We start from the raw sequence: 19,021 nt of genomic DNA, 5'->3' as shown, positions 1-19,021 counted from the left end.
TACAATTCTATAAATTAAAATAATATAATTATGCTCAAGCTATTATTGATGTAAACAAGTCAAGACGCTCACTAACTATTTGTAATCATCTTACTACCTTCAATCAAGACAAGCTTAAGCGAGACCAAACTTGATCCTAACTTGTATAATAAACAAGCCTTAAGCCGAGTTTCACTTTTCAAACTCAAGTAAGGGTAAGCCAATTATTTCTTTTGTAGTTATTATTGAATAATCTAAATATATGATTGATATAATAGTTATAATGTATAAAAATTATGATAAAGATAATTAATTAATATATATAGAAAATTACAATATAATAATAATAATAATAATAATAATAATAATAATAAATGAGTCGAGCCGAGCTAAATCCAAACTTAAAAACTACTCATAGCCCGTACTTAAGTTTTAGTGATAGAGTTTGGAAGGAGTCAAGTCGAGCTCGGCTCGATCCTTCACTCATCACGATTTCACATACAACAACCATTACATTACAACATATATTACAAGTTGACTTTTCAACGCAGAAATAAAATTAAATGAAATCACTAGGAAACTCATCATAAGCAAAGGTAGTCATCGTGGGATGGTGGCCACTATTATTGTGAAGACTCTTGACTGACTAGAAAATGTGTCATCTATTACATTCCGTTGTGTTAATATACTATTTACAAATATCTTACATGGTTTTACATGTCACAAAAAGTATTCAAAAGTCATAATTAAATGTTGATTGGAATCAATAAACAATTTTCCGAAATTAAACACAATAATGACAAACATTAAATACCCCAACACACCCTAGAAGAGATATCAGTCTAACATTTTCAAGCGAACGCGAACCATACTATAAACTGAGTCGGCCACGTGGCAAAACACGACATGGGGTAATAAAGACACCTCTACAGTTACAACACACAACTCTCGAGTTCATGACATTTTGTAGGAACTATGACAAATTGTGAGAAAGCATAACAGTATCTTCTTATATGGGTTGCCAAACAACAATCACATGCGATGATTACTAATGCAATTAGAATTAAGACTCTAAATGCAATCTACTTATATGATGACACATGTGTTTGGCACGAAGACTTCCATTCCATCAATTGTTAAGCCTTAAGGGGCATGTGCAAAGTCACGACGTACCACTATAAGAATTCACCCGTGACAGAACCAAAGGTCCGATGAAGCACAAGGTAAGTACGTACCAAAGAAATGTGTTTCACAGTTTCACCCACGGGGTGTTAATGAAAGTGTATGACAAAAAAATTAAAAAAATAAATAATTTGTTGTTAAAAACATTTAGTGGGGAATTATTGACATTTACCGATGGTGAACTGTATTGTGGGTTATGCCGACAACTACAAATGGAAAACCGAAGCACAATGGGGCACAAATAATCTTCTGGTTTCGTAAACTTTTCGGAAAACTTTGGTAGTCCATCCGTAACTTGTCGTTAAGAACATGATGAAATTTTATTTATATAGCTAGCTCCTGCTCAAACATTTTAGAGCTTGTATGTGGTGGGCTACTCAGTGAGCTGTTCGGCTCAAAATATATCTATAAATAGCAATATGTTCAAGTAGAAATGATCCGGAGTATCAACAATGTTCGGAAGTTAAAACTTACTAGTGACAATTGTTAAATACTCTAGATGTAGGTGGCCAATTCATATATATACGGATAGGTATCATCTATCTACTGCTGACATCATCCCGCGGACCATACACTATATAGGTTCAAGTTTAACCAACCACCAGAGTAATGTGACATGGGGTGACTGTTTTTATACCTGTTTAATATAAATTCAAACTTTTGGTAAGTATTTCTACATGATCTCCTTTTTGTCACAAACCATTATATGCTATGTTAATATAATAAAGGTTACAACTTAGAATATAAAACACATACACAACAACTCCCACTCTTTATTCATATCATATCTGCAGCCATTGAATAGCATGCTCAACCCAACTACTTTTTTTAGCTTTGATTGTGGCCCCCAACTCCATGGCTCCAATCTCCACCGTTGAATCATAATCACATGTAATAAACGGTTGTGATTAATCCTCACCCAAGCCACCACCATTTGTGCCTACCTACTTACACAATTTACATACACCTCGTTCTCTCTATATAAACCACAATCCTTAGCTACCCTCTACCCAACACATTTTGCCACCATTCGATTATTCCGTACTTCACCTATATATAGTTATATACCATATCATATCATACCATACTACGTATATTCACATATACACGCGTACTCAAATAATGGAGAATAACGGCCATGCTAATGGGTTTTGCATTAATGATCCGTTGAACTGGGGTGTGGCGGCTGAGGCGTTGACCGGGAGTCATCTAGATGAGGTGAAAAGGATGGTGGCTGAGTTTAGGAAGTCTTTGGTGAAGTTGGGAGGTGAGACGTTGACTGTGTCTCAGGTGGCTGGGATTGCGGCTGCTTCGGGTGTGAAAGTGGAGTTGTCTGACTCGGCTAGGGGTGGGGTGAAGGCGAGTAGTGATTGGGTTATGGAGAGTATGAATTAAGGGACGGATAGTTATGGTGTTACCACCGGATTTGGAGCGACTTCGCATAGGAGGACTAAGAACGGTGGTGCTCTTCAGAAAGAGCTTATTAGGTAAAGAATTTACGTTCTGTTTATTAATACTGTATATGCATGTTGTCTGTTAAGAGGCTACATCTGAATACGTCAGAGGTGAATTGAAGTGTGTTTGTTTTATTGAGTCTTTTATGAATAAGTTTAGAAATATGTTGAATGATTTTTAGATGCTACATCTTAATATTAATTGTTCAGTACAAAAATTGTCAAACGGCCTTTAATCTTAAAAGAAAAATTCACCACTTAAAGTCAAAGTTTTGGCATGGTTAATGCTCTAAGGACAAGTTGGTAACAAGATCCAAAAATACGTGCTTGCTACCAATTAGCTTTTACGTCAAGAAATACTTGGTCTTGTTATATCTATTAAATCAACGTTTAGAAGTAAAAACATCCAAAAGGATTACGTCATTACCGTGTTTTATATTTAACTTTAGTAGCCCTAACTTTTTATTTTAATAAACTATATGTTTTTAAAACCAGAACAAAAGTTAAAAGAAAAACATAATAATAGTAGAAAATCTAATACGGAGTAATAATTATTCCTTAGTTATCTAAGGTTAAATGTAGAAGAACATAACAATTACATAAAGTAAACTAGTAGGAAAAAAATAGTAATTCTTTAATTACTTAAAATAATCGTTTAAAATATAAAGATTCTAATATATATTAAAAACTAATTAAATTTAAAGTAACAAATTCAAAAATTAAAAACCAACCCTTGGTCCCATTGATGACCGTTTGAGACAGTTCTTTAGAGAGAGCTCGAACTTTTGAGGTAGTTCTTCAGCGAGAACTCTTCAAAAAAAAATTATTAAAAAAGCTCCAATGTGAAAACTAGCCAAGAACAATCGTAATAACCTAAAAACATATAAGAATCCATTACATCACTCGCAACAAAACTTCACAACCTGTCAATTCAACTCCAACTCAGTTTCTAAACTTCTTTAATAAACTACTCATCTTTCTTCTAAAACAAATCTCAACAAAGACTACTAAAATAGTATTATATAATATATAAAATGTAAATATCTATGCGCTAGAGGGACCAAATAGATGGTTGGTTGAAGGTCTACAGATTCAAACAAATGGTTGGTTTGTTGAAGGTCTATAGATTCAAACGAGGTGGGTAGACTAGGGCCACAATGGTTCTAGTTTGAATTTGATGTGGTTAAGACATGGACAAGTCTAGTAGGACTTGTGGGTGCTATAATTTGTTGGAGATGCCCTTGAATAATAAAAAAAAAGAGGAGAGCAATATAAAAGTTTTGGGTTTGGTGGATGCCTCAATAAGTCCATGATCACCATCAAAATTTGGTTGCCAAACTTTAAAAGAAAGTGACCCCCTTTAATTAACAAAACATTCAAGTAGCGAAATAAACAAAGTGTTTAAAAAATAAAAAGTTGGTGGTTGATAGTAAAAGGTTAACTTATGTTAATATATTGTGGTTCACTTATTATCATGGTTTAGTTTTAAAAAAAATGAAAATACTATGGCTGTTTTTTGAACGACGACTTTCATTAAATATGGCTAACATTGTTTTTTACTTACCCATATTTCAGATTCTTGAACGCTGGAATCTTTGGCAACGACACAGAATCAATCCACACCCTTCCACATTCAGCCACAAGAGCCGCTATGCTCGTAAGAATCAACACCCTCCTCCAGGGTTACTCAGGCATCCGTTTCGAGATCTTGGAAACCATCACCAAGTTCCTCAACACAAACATCACCCCGTGTTTACCCCTCCGCGGTACCATCACTGCGTCTGGGGACCTAGTCCCCCTTTCCTATATTGCGGGCCTTCTCACGGGCCGGCCCAACTCCAAAGCCGTCGGCCCCAATGGAGAAATCCTCAATGCCGAAAAGGCCTTTACCCTTGCGGGTGTGGACGGCGGGTTCTTTGAGCTACAACCTAAAGAAGGCCTAGCACTAGTAAATGGCACCGCTGTCGGATCAGGGATGGCCTCAATGGTCCTTTTTGAAGCCAATGTACTTGCATTACTATCCGAAGTCTTGTCGGCTATTTTTGCCGAGGTTATGCAAGGTAAACCCGAGTTCACCGATCACTTGACGCACAAACTAAAGCACCATCCGGGCCAGATAGAGGCCGCGGCTATAATGGAATACATTTTAGACGGAAGCGATTATGTTAAAGCCGCACAAAAGGTCCATGAAATGGACCCTTTGCAAAAACCAAAACAAGACCGATACGCGTTAAGAACATCGCCCCAATGGCTCGGGCCACACATTGAGGTCATCCGATCCTCGACTAAAATGATCGAGAGAGAGATCAACTCGGTCAATGATAACCCGTTAATCGATGTTTCGCGGAACAAAGCTTTACATGGTGGCAACTTCCAAGGAACCCCTATTGGGGTTTCCATGGACAATACTCGCTTAGCTATTGCCTCCATTGGAAAACTCATGTTTGCTCAATTCTCCGAGCTCGTTAACGATTTTTACAACAACGGGTTACCTTCGAATCTTTCGGGTGGACGCAACCCGAGCTTGGATTATGGATTCAAAGGAGGTGAGATCGCCATGGCTTCGTATTGTTCTGAACTCCAGTTTCTTGCAAACCCGGTGACAAACCATGTTCAAAGCGCGGAACAACATAACCAAGATGTGAACTCTTTGGGGTTAATATCCTCGAGGAAAACCGCGGAAGCGGTCGAGATATTAAAGCTCATGTCATCTACATACTTAGTTGCTTTATGTCAATCAATTGACTTGAGGCATTTAGAAGAGAATATGAAATCCACAGTGAAAAACATTGTGAGCTCCGTGGCTAAAAAGGTATTAACCACGGGGCTGACGGGTGAGCTCCACCCGTCAAGATTATGTGAAAAGGACTTGCTTAGAGTCGTTGACCGCGAGTATGTTTTTGCATACATCGACGACCCATGCAGCGCCACTTATCCCTTAATGCAAAAGCTTCGACAAGTGCTCGTCGACCACGCTTTAAGCAATGGTGAAAATGAGAAGAACACAAACACTTCCATTTTCCAAAAGATTAGTGCTTTTGAAGACGAGTTGAAAGCGGTTTTGCCTAAAGAAGTGGAGGGTGTTCGAGTGGCGTATGAAGATGGTACATTGGCGGTCCCGAACAGGATCAAAGCGTGTAGATCGTACCCGCTTTACAAGTTTGTGAGGGAGGAGCTTGGGACCGGGTTTTTAACGGGTGAGAATGTGACTTCACCAGGTGAAGAGTTTGATAAGGTGTTCACAGCAATGTGCAAAGGCCAAATCATTGATCCATTGCTAGAGTGTGTACAGGGTTGGAATGGTGTTCCTCTTCCAATATCTTAGGTCAAGTTTGTGATTGTTTGCTATAAATGTGTTTAGTCAATACTTCATATGTATACCGACTTATAATTGTTTGATTTATATATATCATTATGGCTAGTTCTTGTCATGTTTATATTTTGAATATTAAAACGATTATTTACATTTTATCATTGTCATTATAATTCGTTAACTTTATATTAGTTGTTTAGGTTTATTATTATCTTTTTATATTAGAAAAAATCTTGTTTGTTAATTTATACAGAGAAACTATTATTTGTAAAGCTTTTAGTCATTTTCTCTTTATTTTTTAGTTAATCATATGTTTTGGTTGGAATTTCTTAGATTCAAATATGGAACATTTCTATTACTATGATGTATAATGGTTGTAGCTTGACACATTGCGTAAGGTTGTGACTCATATTAATATTCACGTGAAATGAAGTGCGTCTTAATCTTATCATTTAACGTCTATTTGGACCATTTCTATCGCTATGATATATATTAATGATTATAAATTGACACATTGCGTAAGGTTGTGACTTGTGACTCCCATCAATATAAATGAGGCGCGTCTTAATCTTATCATTCAATCTAATGAGGGGACTAAAAAGTTGACAATTGACATGTAATTATCTTTACCAATTTAGGAAAGTATCAAGTTGAGGGTTACTTTATAGTTTTATACGTATGATGTATTTTTCTATTTATGGTTCTTGGTTGTTTGCCATTTAATTTAAAATTTTGAAAATAAGAAAAGCATGTTGGAGATGACTACTTCACATTAGTGAATTTTAGTTATCTTTTTTCTTAAATTTTATTTAGCATATCATTTAGTTTTCCATACATGATATGACATATTTGATATAAAAAAACAAGTTATTTATTTTTTCTAAGATTTGACATTAATTAATTTTATTAGAATTCGATTTTATCCAAAATAATATAGAACTAGTTACATAGATAATCTATATGATTTGACCCTGGTAATATCTTTCAAGTCTAAGTTAATTTACAAATTACAACTTAATATACGCCTTTTATGACACATTTTTTTATTGAACTTATATATAGACAGCGATATACACGCCATTATTCATTATGCTTATTTCCAAACTATGTAATACTTATTAAAATAATATATTTGACTAACTCTTATAACAAATCAGTTATTCATGTCTAAAATTTTATTAAACTTATTTTAACGTTAAATTACAATTATTTTAAATTTATTCAAATTTATTTTGTTTGCAAGAAAATATAGCATTTAATAAAATCTATAAACCAAGTGATGAGCATGCCTAATTGCCTACCAACACCACACAATCAACCAACCCAAAATGAATATAATTGTGGCCTGGCCCGAGTGGGTTCCACAGGCAAAGTCAAAGATAAGATAAGGCTTGTTTACCTACGCGCTTGGTAAAGTGTTGGCTCGTTCGTTGCTTGCTTTTTCGAGTGAAATGAAACATCCAAATGGTTAAGGGCTCACTCGGTCACAAGTGGACTGAAATATAACATGCATTGCACGACTTTGTTTGGCCCACCCTTGAAGTGGGTTCACGGTTCACTAGTGTTTTAAAGTTGTCACATGTTTGAAGTGGGTTCACGGTTTTTATTGGTTTTGAGCCGGGTCGGGCGGGTCTAGGTTTTGACCAGATAGAGGGGGAACCAGCTCCATCAGGTCCGAGTCGGTTCCGGTTACGAGAGCGATTTTTCTTAGAAACTAAAACTCGGTTCATACTTCTGGGATAGGTAGCAACAGTTCCGGGTTAGACAGGAATCAAGTTTTTTCTCCAAGATCCAATCACTTAAAATCCCAAGGTGGAAATGAGAAATGCTATTTGTGAGGAATGTGTGTAATGTTATGAAACAAAAATAATTAGGTTTTAGGTTGTCGTATTTATCCCGTTAAAAAAGAGAAAGAGAGTACGTGTTTTGGTTGAGTTGCCTAATTAAAATGATTGTGTTTGGGTCAATCTATTTAACTAGTTTAATTAAGCATATCAACCCAATAACCCTTCTAAGCCTTTTTTACATTCACCGATCCAAATTTACATATTTAAAACTTATTACTACCCATGTGTTTGTTACAACCTAATCTTCTTCACTTCAACATTGTGGCTCCATGATTTAAGTTTAGCTATTGTGACTTTCCTCGTTAGGGATGAGCAAGATAAGAGTTAGACCCTTAAAACCCAGTTACCCGACTCGCAAACCCCTTAATTACATCCGAGTATATAATATGGATCAGGTTAAGGATGTTTGAATATCACTTTAAAGGGTAAAATAGTTTTAAGGGCCCGTCCTTTTTTCAAACCCTTGACCTGTTTACTAGTTTCTAGATAGATATACATCAGATTCACGATTAATATGAAATTTAGGAGATATTTGTATTTCATATATGATTCTTCTAAACTTTCTCAACTACGAAAAATAAAAAATGAAGGCTCATACTACTGATTGGAAACATATATATATATATATATATATATATATATATATATATAAGAATTATTGAATTGTTCCCTACATGTAATTTGTGAATGTGAATATTATTTGCATCGGTTCAAATGGTTGGTAAACTCTCGAAGTTAGACTTTACTATGTTATTAAATGAAAATATAATTGTTCTAAGATCCATATATTAAAGCCATATATGAGATATGCAACCAGTTTATGTAGAAAAGAAAATGTGATTATTGCATTAAATGGTAAAGGTTTGGACCATTTAAACCCTTATTTATACCCGACCTTTTTATTGTTTAGAGGATAGGGTCTCGGTTCCATGTTTCTTTCTAAAAAGGTAAAGGGTCCGGATAAGGTATTAGGTAAAAGGGTCGGGTCTACATTTGAACAGTCATATTCCTCTCTATAGGTGTCTAGGCATCTACCGTAAGCTTTTCCATGTTTGAACTAAGGTCCCAAATGAATTGGCTTATTCAAAGAGTTATGGGCGCATAAAAAAATACACGATGGGGGACGGGTGATTCCCATAGTAGTGACTAGCGTCAACACAAGCTTGTGACTGAATTTGAAATCAGGGTATTGATTACAAAGGGTTCGATCCGCCACTATATAGCAAACGCAAATTAACTGCTGGATGGAAGTTTGGATCACTTCCCAACCACCAACCGCTTTTGATGGTGTTAAATGTATGTATAAGATGGTGTTCGAGATTGCTTATTTTCATCAACTTATAACTTATAAACTTTTTAAAAAGTAATAAGGTGTTTGAGATTGCTTATACTGTGAGAGAAAAAGTTTAATAAGTTACACTTTTATAACTTATTAACTTAATAAAAAGTTATAAGGAGGCAAAATAAAGAATACAAAACACCCCCTAAATACTATACCCTATATGGCCTTCGGTCCAAAAAACTTATGTTTAACCCAATATAGTATTGTTTAATACTAAACCCAACAAGACTGAATAAACAAAATAATAAATAGACCCAATTCAAGGTAATTAGATTAGAACGGGCTACACTGTCAACCCATTTCACACGTTTAAAAAATAGGGTTAAACTGGTTATACTGGAGTTATATGATTGATTTAAAATTTTTAAGTGTGTGTGGGTGGGTTGGGGGGTTAAAAGTTATTATTTTTTTTACACGAACAGAAAATACGAATCTTGTTTAGGTTGAACAAGACAACCGCCGACCCCGAAACTCTTCAACCCATTAACCAGACTCGATTAACACCCCTACTTTGAATCAATGAAACATTGCTTTTGCATTTTGATGATATGAAAACTCTCTTTTTCAAAGTTAATATTCATGGGATCAAAGCTCTCTTTACACCAAATTACATAATCCATCTAAACCTCAAAAACACAACATGATTCTTCGATCCCGTGGAGTCATGGCACTCTGAACCACAAGAAGAAAAACGCCTTCTTCGCAAGGTATACAAAATCTGGAATCACCGGTAAACCCATACTCGTCTCGAGCTTCATCCAGCAAGGCACCGAATAAAGGGTGTTTTAGTAACTTCACCTTGATGACAAACCTCCTTTGGTTTTCACCTACATAGACCACCAAATGTCCCTTTGGGACATCACTAGGAATACAACCTTCCTTGTTTTCTTGATGCATGACATATGATGCCCATCTTAATGCCCATTGCCAACACTTGGTACACTCCTCAGACGGAGCGGAAACTCGAATATTATTCATCTTTCTACACTTTTTTATCCATGCTTTCATAATCTTTTCTATTATCATCTTTATGTATATTTGTATATATTTATCAATGTCCTTAGAAATGATATATATATAGTGAGAGTTGTGTTGATGGTAGGAAGCTAGAGAGAGATAGGTATGAAGTTAGTGTGACAGCTGATTTCTTTATATTTGTGAAGTTAGTTTTTGGTGTGATGACATTTATATATATATACATTGATACGAACATGTACGAACAAGCATCTCAAATGATATAAAGAGTCTCTATCTAACATGTATTTTTTACAATATCTTCAAACCAAATAAAAGCCTGAATGGCACTTTGCTTAATTTATTCAGGAGCCTTTAACCCATGCCCCTTAATTAACAGTCTAAACAACCATTAAAAAAGAGAGTGAAGGGGTATGCACCCGCCTTAACATCGAGCGGGGCGGGTCAACCCACAAGATATAGACAAGAGGCTCGAAATCAGGATGTCATGAAGACACAAAGCCAAAACCTATGCGCGTGGCGCATATCACATATGCTCACGCATCACATATGCTCACACATCACATCTGCGCGTGGCGCATATCACATATGCTCACGCATATTACATATGCTTACGCATATCACATGCTCACGCATATCACATCTGCGTGTGAGAATAAAGAGAAGACCTTGCGCATCCCCGGGATAGGCGCATAAAGGACAACACAACAAATGAGACAATAGTCTAATCCAAATCAGGATAAGGACAACCATGATTGTACTCATCAGACAACCTTCCAGAAGGTATCTTTTAAGGAATAAAGAATGTGCTGATGTTGACAGCTGCCAATGAAGGGTGGACAACTCAGCAAAACCCATGTGCCACCACGTGATGGCACATGGGTCAGGTAAAATACCTTGGTCAGAGAATAATCAATGAAAAAGCACCAGGTGTCCTAAGTACACGTGGCGCGAAGCAATAGGAGGAGGCCAAAAAGGCCCTAATTGGGTCTGAGCCCAATCATTGGAAACCCTAATACTATAAATACCACACCACCTCCACAGTTGAGGTCAAGCAAGAAATATATTCTGAATCATTTACTCATTTTCACATCTCTTATCTTCTCCTGCAATATCTTATTCTCACACCGGATGGTTACCCCAAAGAGGACCCCTCTGTCCCTTTCTGAGGGGTAAGCTCACGGTGCTGTTCATTTTGTAGGTGGAAGAACTCGTATTTCGGAAAACCATTGGTGATATAGCACACTCACACCCGAGGAACGTTGATCGAATACAAGTAAGTCGATACACGTTTCTTCATTGGCGCCATCACCTGTTACAACGGCAACAAAACCACTATTTCATCAGTTCTCTCTCTGAAAATCTTCACCATGGTTTCCGGTGTTCGAAACAATGATCAAGTTCTGGAGGATAATGAGCTTGAGGATGTTAATGAGGGACATCAGGTTCTGAGGGCGCCGCGTGACACTGCGCGCACCACCAGTAACCATCCCTTCAATACAACACCTCATAGCCAGACTGAAACTCCCCCAGACGATCTCATGTTCCAACATCTGACTGGTACAAAACAAAAAGGACCAATGGGTCCGGAAGTTGAAACCAATGACCCTAAAGAATGGCTCATAAACGAACAACGGCGTTTAATGGACAAATACAATGAGCTGGTAAAACACAAAAAGTTAGCCGACTTAACACAAAGGCTCGCATTTGATAAACAAACCATTCAGGGAACAACAAAAAAGGCGCGCGCGCCGGAAGACGGTCATTCTGTTCACACCGAACACGCTGATATTAGTGATGAGGAAGAGGTGCACAGCATGAGGAAGACGCGAGATACTCATGCAGGAGGTTCACAGCTTCGCGCACACATGAACATAGCACCTGGAGCCAAAGCTGATATGGATCTATACACACCATACAACCCACAAGCGAAAGAGCAAGTGGACGTAATCACACCATATAGGCCAGCCATCTTGGTAAAACATTCAAAATTCACTGAGCGCATTGCGAAGGCTCCCATTCAACACAAAACCAAGATGCCAAGTGGTTTGGGCAAGTACGATGGTACAACAGATCCAGATGATTTGTTACAAGGTTTTTACAACACTGGAAACCTAGAAAGCTGGACGATGCCAACATGGTGTCACATGTTTGCTCGAAAGCTTGCCGACAGGACAAATCGATGGGTTCGAAGAGCTATTGGAAAAGTTCCAGGCTCACTTTGTACAGCAGCGCAGACACACGCGCGACCCCGATGACATCATGCACTGCGTGCGCAGGAATGATGAAACCATTGAGGACTACATAACTCGTTTCAATCAGGAATCTCTTGCAATCAGAGGCATCACTGAACAACTCTTGCGCGTTGCCTTTATACAAGGTGCACGCAGTGATCAACTCCGCAGAGCTCTCGTGAGCAGAGAAGGCATGCCAACCACTTGGGCTAAGCTTATGGAAGCATCGCGAGTCTTCGCGAGAAATGAAAAACAAATTGCCCAAGACAGAGCAAGAGATAGAGGGCATCAAACAGAAGCACCACGCAACAATGAAAGGAGGGGCAAACAAACTCCGTATGGTCCAGGTTGCAACAAACCAATTATTCTCCCGCAGAAAAGCAAGCGCAACAAAGTTCACCCCAGCCCCAAAAAGACATTCTTAATCGTGGAGAGGGTGACAAGAAGGAAGGCGGCAGAGAGCCTAATAGACCTCTACCAAGAATATGGACTCCCCTCACCAAAACGCCTTCGCAAGTGTTAAGCACAGAGAATGTCCAGTTTAAAAGCCCCAGGCCATTACTCCATAAGGGACCACCAAACAGTGGCAAATATTGTGAGTTTCACAAATCCACAGGGCACAACACCAATGCATGCCACCATTTGAAGGATGCGATCGAAAAAGATGTGAAATCAGGCAAGTTGGCTCACCTAGTAAAAAACCCAAGACCAGAGAACGAACAACCAGACGGAGCCTCAGCCAGTAAAAAATTCAAAAGAATCTGTGTAGCTGAAGGAGGAAGGCAAGGGAAAAGATCGAGGAAGAAAAGCGCGCAAATCCAAGGGGATTGGCGCGAGCAACAAGTAATCTTTCCAAGAATCAGAGGAGGCCCGTCTATCAGCAGTCCTCTAGTCATCACTGCACACATCGCTCATTATGAGGTATCAAGAGTCCTGGTGGACACCGGTAGTGAGTCAGACATCATGTATGAGCAATGTTTCAGGAAGTTGGATCCAGAGGACCAAGCAAGACTCGAAGTTGTGAGTGCACCAATCTCAGGTGTCTCAAACGAAATTATTCACCCCCTAGGTCAGATACAATTCGAACTAACTATGGGGGATGAGAAGCACAAGCGAGCTGAAATTGTCAACTTTCTGGTCTTGCCCACCACTTCATGCCATAGTATGATCTTGGGTAGAGGAACGATTGCCCAATTCAACGCCATACCGTCACCAGCGCATGGCGCGTTGGGGTTCCCAACACCAACAGGAGTAACATTTGTGTATCGAGATCATTTATGCGCAGTAACAAGTACACCTCGAGAAGGGAGAATGAAGCTTCCAGTGGCAAACAACGCGCCAGAGGAATGGATTCTCAACCCAAAATTCCCAGAACAAACAATCACAATAGGAGCTACGATATCAGATGACACAAGGGTGAGAATGAAAAGATTGCTCACAACGTATACATCAGTCTTCGCGTGGCAACATTCTGATATGACTGGGGTTCCGCGAGACCTGGCGCAGCACTCTCTCAACACATTCAAGTCTGTAGAGCCAATTGCTCAAAAGAAAAGAGTCATGGGAGACGAGAAGGCAAAGGCCATGAATGAGCAAGTAGAAGATCTACTGCGCGCGAATATCATTCGCCCAATACGATACCAAACATGGGTAGCCAATCCTGTGATGGTAAAGAAGAGCAATGGGTCATGGAGAATGTGCATTGATTTCAAAGACCTCAACAAAGCGTGTCCAAAAGATTGTTACCCCCCTCCCAAACATTGACGCGAAGGTGGACTCTGTGGCGCCATTTAAGCTCAAATGTTTCCTGGATGCCTATAAGGGCTATCACCAAATTCAAATGGCACCGCAGGATGAAGACAAGACTGCTTTCAGAACTGACAAGGGTGTTTTCTGTTACACAAAAATGCCCTTTGGTTTGAAGAATGCAGGAGCCACTTACCAAAGACTCATGGATGCAATTTTCAACGAGCAGATTGGAAAAAACTTAGAAGTCTACGTGGATGATTTGGTGATTAAAAGCAGGGAGGAAAAACAAATGCTCAAAGACATCGAAGAAACCCTTCGGCGCCTAAAGGAAATAAACATGAAGCTCAACCCGAGCAAATGCACATTCGGCGTGGAAGAAGGGAAATTTCTCGGCGTAATGGTCACCAAGGATGGTTTCAAGGTGAACCCAGAGAAGGTGGAGGCTATCCTCAGCATGCCCTCACCATCCACCATGAAGGAAGTTCAAAAGTTGAATGGTAGATTGGTATCAATTAACAGGTTCCTAGCAAACCATGCAAGCAAATCTACTCCATTCATTAACACATTGAGAAATTGCTTAAAGAAAAGCCAATTCAAGTGGACGCCTGAAGCCGAGCAAGCTTTCAGTGAGATAAAAGAATGTCTGATAAAACTGCCTGCGCTCACAGCTCCACTACCTGGTGAAACTTTAACGTTATACCTGTCAGCAGGAGAACGCGCCATTGGCGCAGTATTGTTGGTGGATCGCAAGGGAATCCAAACACCAATTTATTATGTAAGTCGGGTGCTGACAGATCCGGAGACGCGCTACACCATCATAGAAAAGTTAGTTTTATCACTAACGCATGCGTCGCGCAAGCTTCACAGATATTTCAATGGTCATCCTATTGAAGTCCTGACTGGTTACAACATCCAGCAAGTCTTGCGGCGTCCCGCGCTCTCAGGAAGGCTGACAAAATGGGCGCTGGAATTAGGGGAGCACACGATCACCTATAAGCCTCGTCCAGCAATCAAGGGACAAGTCTTAGCTGATTTCATCGCAGAAATCCCTGAAGGAAAAGTCGAAGAGGCTCAGCGCGAAGTAGACCTTCCGCAAGCCAATAATGAAGAAAACGTTTGAAGATTATTCACTGATGGAGCTTCAAACAACGAAGGGTCCGGCGCAGGCCTCAAACTGGTGGATCCAGAAAATCATGAGTATACCTACGCAATCAGGTTGGATTTCAAGAGCACCAACAATGAAGCTGAGTATGAAGCCCTGCTGGCTGGTTTGCGCATTGCGCACAAGTTCGGAGTTAAAAAGCTAGAGGCTCATGTAGATTCATACCTGGTAGCAGCACAAGTCAATGGCCTTTATGATGCCAAGGAGAACACCATGCCTCTGTATCTAGAGCAGGCGAAGAAACTCACCGAACAATTTGACTTTTTCAGAATCATACACATTCCGCGCAGTGAAAATAAGTCCGCCGACGCGCTAAGCAAAATGGCATCAACCAGCTTTGATCATTTTGGCAAAGATGTCAGGGTGGAAGTAATGAGCAACCCGTCAGTGGGAGAGAAGTCTGTTCTTGTAATTCATACAACACCTTCATCATGGATAACTCCAATAATGGAATTATTGAAGGAGGGAAAGGTACCAGATGATCGCGCACAGGCGAGGAAGATAAGACACAAGTCGCAGAACTACGAACTGCTCGATGGTACGTTATATCGACGCTCTTATCTTGGACCACTCATGAAATGCCTAGACGCTGAGGAAGCAAGCTATGTGATCAGAGAGATACACGAAGGAATCTGCGGAATACATGCTGGTCCGCGCATGGTGGTCGCCAAGGCAATGAACGCAGGTTACTATTGGCCAGGCATGTACTTGGACGCGTTAAAAGAGATCCAAAAATGCAAAGCGTGTCAGAGCTATGCGCCAAATACCATGCGCCCAAAGAACAACTTGATTCCGGTGACCTCTGCATGGCCTTTCCACAAGTGGGCAATCGATATTGTGGGTCCCTTGCCGCAAGCGCCAGGGCGAGTAAAGTTTTTGGTAGTGGCAGTAGATGTAACACCCCGACCAAAGGCGGATTATACATCGGGGCGCCACATATTGTTTCATTACTCGTGACACTATTGGGTGTCAATATTTAATAAATACATTCATTCGCGCACGCGCAGGGTAAAAGTAGATAACATAAATCATCATAAATCAATATATTATAAATCATAATATTCAAACAGCAATAACTTGTCTTGATACATTTTAATCTAGGTCCAAAATAAAGAAAACTTCCTATGTGTCCACAAGCTCCAAAACAGCTACTGCAACCCTGAACATGTGTTAAAATAAACGTCAAACACTTGCGTGTTGGTGAGAAATCAAGTTTAATACAATACATAGATAACAATAAAATCTGCGCGCAACATGTGTATGTCTGGTTTTCAACAAGGGTGTAATCTGATCGGGACCAACTCTAAGATTCATAAGACTGCCAGTGCTCACAATTGAGCTCACAAACAAGACAAACTGTGCATGTGTATACAAAAGAGAAAATCATAAACGATAGTTCTCCCGTGTTCATCTAATGGTACCATGAAAACTGCGGAATAGACCGACAAGACGGTTAATGATCCACACATACAAATAAACAGCCAAGTCTACGTCCTCAACACATGGGATACTGCGCGACTAAAGTTCATAAACAAGTTTAAGACTCTAAGTTTGTATGAACACATGAACATCCCAAAACATTAAAAGCAAAAAGGGATTAGGTACGAGATTACTCACATGATAAACGATGCGGTGTAAGATAAAGCAAGAACCAACTTTAAACAAGCACAAGTTAACCTATAAATAAGATTGTTGTTTTAATGATTGGTTTTAAGTCTTGATTATAAGTTAGCATAATTAATAAGTATATATTACCGGAAAAGCAGGGCAGAACAGGGAGGAAGACGGAGGCAAGAGAGGGAGGCGGCAGAGAGCAAGGAAAACAGGAGAGAGTAAGTGTAGTGTGTGAAGTGTTAAGAAAATAGTACTATATATAGGCAAACCCTAGGGGACACAAACCCTAGAAAAAGGGGAAAAGATCTCAAAAAGTAAAAGAAAAGATATCAACAGTAAAAAGTTCTGAAAAGCAAAGATATCAAAAGATATGGTAGCAGGGAAAAAGAGAAAAAGGCTGACAGGATTCAGAAAAAGGCATGGGAGAGGACAGATAAAGTACTGGTCAAGCATGGCAAAAGCAGATTCTCAAAAGATTATGTCAGTCACTTTTTCTGTCAACCAATGGGGTTGGTGCGCATGCTGCGCCGAAAGTAACTTTTCAGACATAAAGCAGATTAGGTCAACAGCTCAAAAGATAAGACAACACAAAAGCAAACGGCTAGATTTAAACCGAAGAAAACTCGAAGGATTCAGCGCGAGAAGGCTAAGGCGCGAAGGCAGACACAGAAGGTCAAGAGAGCGCGAGCGCGAAGGCAGACAGAACTATCCTTAACGCGTCGCGGAAAGAACTACATTTCTAAGCGCGCCGCGGGAAGAATCACATTTCTTAGCGCGCCGCGGGAGGAACTAAAATTCCTAGCGCGCCGCGGGAAGAACTATAATTCTTCGTGCGTCGAGGGATGAACTACGATTCTTAGCGCGCTGCGAGAAGAACTACAAATCCTTAGCGCGTCGCGGGAAGAACTACCGTTCTTCGCGCGCTGCGAGAAGAATTACAATTCTTAGCGTGCTGCGAGAAGAGTTCGTCTCGCGTATCGCTGTAACAGGTGGTCTTCACGCAGGCTTCCTTGTAAGGAGTCTGGCGCGTGGAGCTGCGCAGACAACCTTAGGCGGGAAGGAACAAAGGACAAGTAAAGAGTTAGAAGAAAGAGGGAAACAAGGCTTAAGGGCGGGACGGCGACAAGAGGGAAAAGAAGGCGGAAAGAGAGAAGGAGAGGGACGGGACGGCGGAAAGAAAGAGAGAGAAAGAGGCGGGAAGGAAAAGTATATTATTATTATTAAAAGTAAAATATAAGTATAAATAAATATTAAATCATAAAAGAAAGAGATCGGGTCAGAGAAACGGGTACCTGGGTCGGGTCGGATCGGGGCAGATGTTACAGTCTCCCCTACTTTAAGAAATTTCGTCCCGAAATTTATCTCGAAGTAGGTTGCGCAGAGAACAGGTGCGGGTACTTGATCTTCATTTGATCTTCCCTTTCCCATGTAAATTCGGCTCCGCGCTTGGACTCCCAGCGAACTTTCACGATAGGGATACGACTGCGCTTGGTTTGCTTAACCTCGCGATCCATAATCTCAACAGGCTTCTCAATGAAATGCATAGATTCATCAACTTGAACTTCATCAAGTGGAATGTGAAGGTTCTCGTCAGCTAAACACTTCTTGAGATTGGATATATGGAACGTTGGATGCACATTACTGAGCGCGGGCGGCAGGTCAAGTCTGTAGGCAACTTTTCCCACACGCGCGAGAATCTTGAATGGACCAACATAACGAGGAGCAAGCTTACCCTTCTTCCCAAAGCGGACAACACCTTTCCAAGGCGACACCTTGAGGAGAACAAGATCACCAACTTGAAATTCGAGAGGCTTCCGCCTACGATCTGCGTAACTCTTCTGTCGGCTTCTGGCAGTCAGCAGATGATCACGGATCTTGGCGATTTTATCGGTTGTCTCTTGAACAAGTTCGGGTCCTGTTATTTGAGTTTCACCCACTTCGCTCCAACAAATCGGGGAGCGGCACTTACGACCGTAAAGTGCTTCAAATGGGGCCATACCGATACTGGAATGATAGCTGTTATTATAAGAGAACTCAATCAAAGGCAGGTGTGAATCCCAATTACCTCCAAAATCAAGAACACAAGATCGGAGCATATCCTCAAGAGTTTGAATAGTTCGCTCAGACTGACCGTCAGTCTGAGGATGATATGCCGTACTCATGTCCAAGC

At 39.9% G+C, this 19,021-nt stretch overlaps 1 pseudogene across 1 annotated transcript; it reads left to right on the top strand.

Moving 5' to 3' along the window:
• The first annotated feature begins 1,788 nt into the window (after nt 1-1,788).
• Nucleotides 1,789-6,017, top strand: LOC143544144 (phenylalanine ammonia-lyase-like; annotated as a pseudogene). Its single transcript, XR_013137200.1, has 2 exons — nt 1,789-2,648; nt 4,191-6,017. The product of XR_013137200.1 is annotated as a phenylalanine ammonia-lyase-like (transcript).
• The last annotated feature ends 13,004 nt before the right edge of the window (nt 6,018-19,021 follow it).

The sequence above is a fragment of the Bidens hawaiensis genome, unplaced genomic scaffold, assembly GCF_021521415.1.
Source record: "Bidens hawaiensis isolate Kalapana, Puna unplaced genomic scaffold, B.hawaiensis_p1.1 tig00013428_1, whole genome shotgun sequence".
NCBI lineage: Eukaryota > Viridiplantae > Streptophyta > Magnoliopsida > Asterales > Asteraceae > Bidens > Bidens hawaiensis.
Note: the sequence above shows the minus strand (reverse complement) of the source record. Positions and strands in the feature narration are given on the sequence as shown.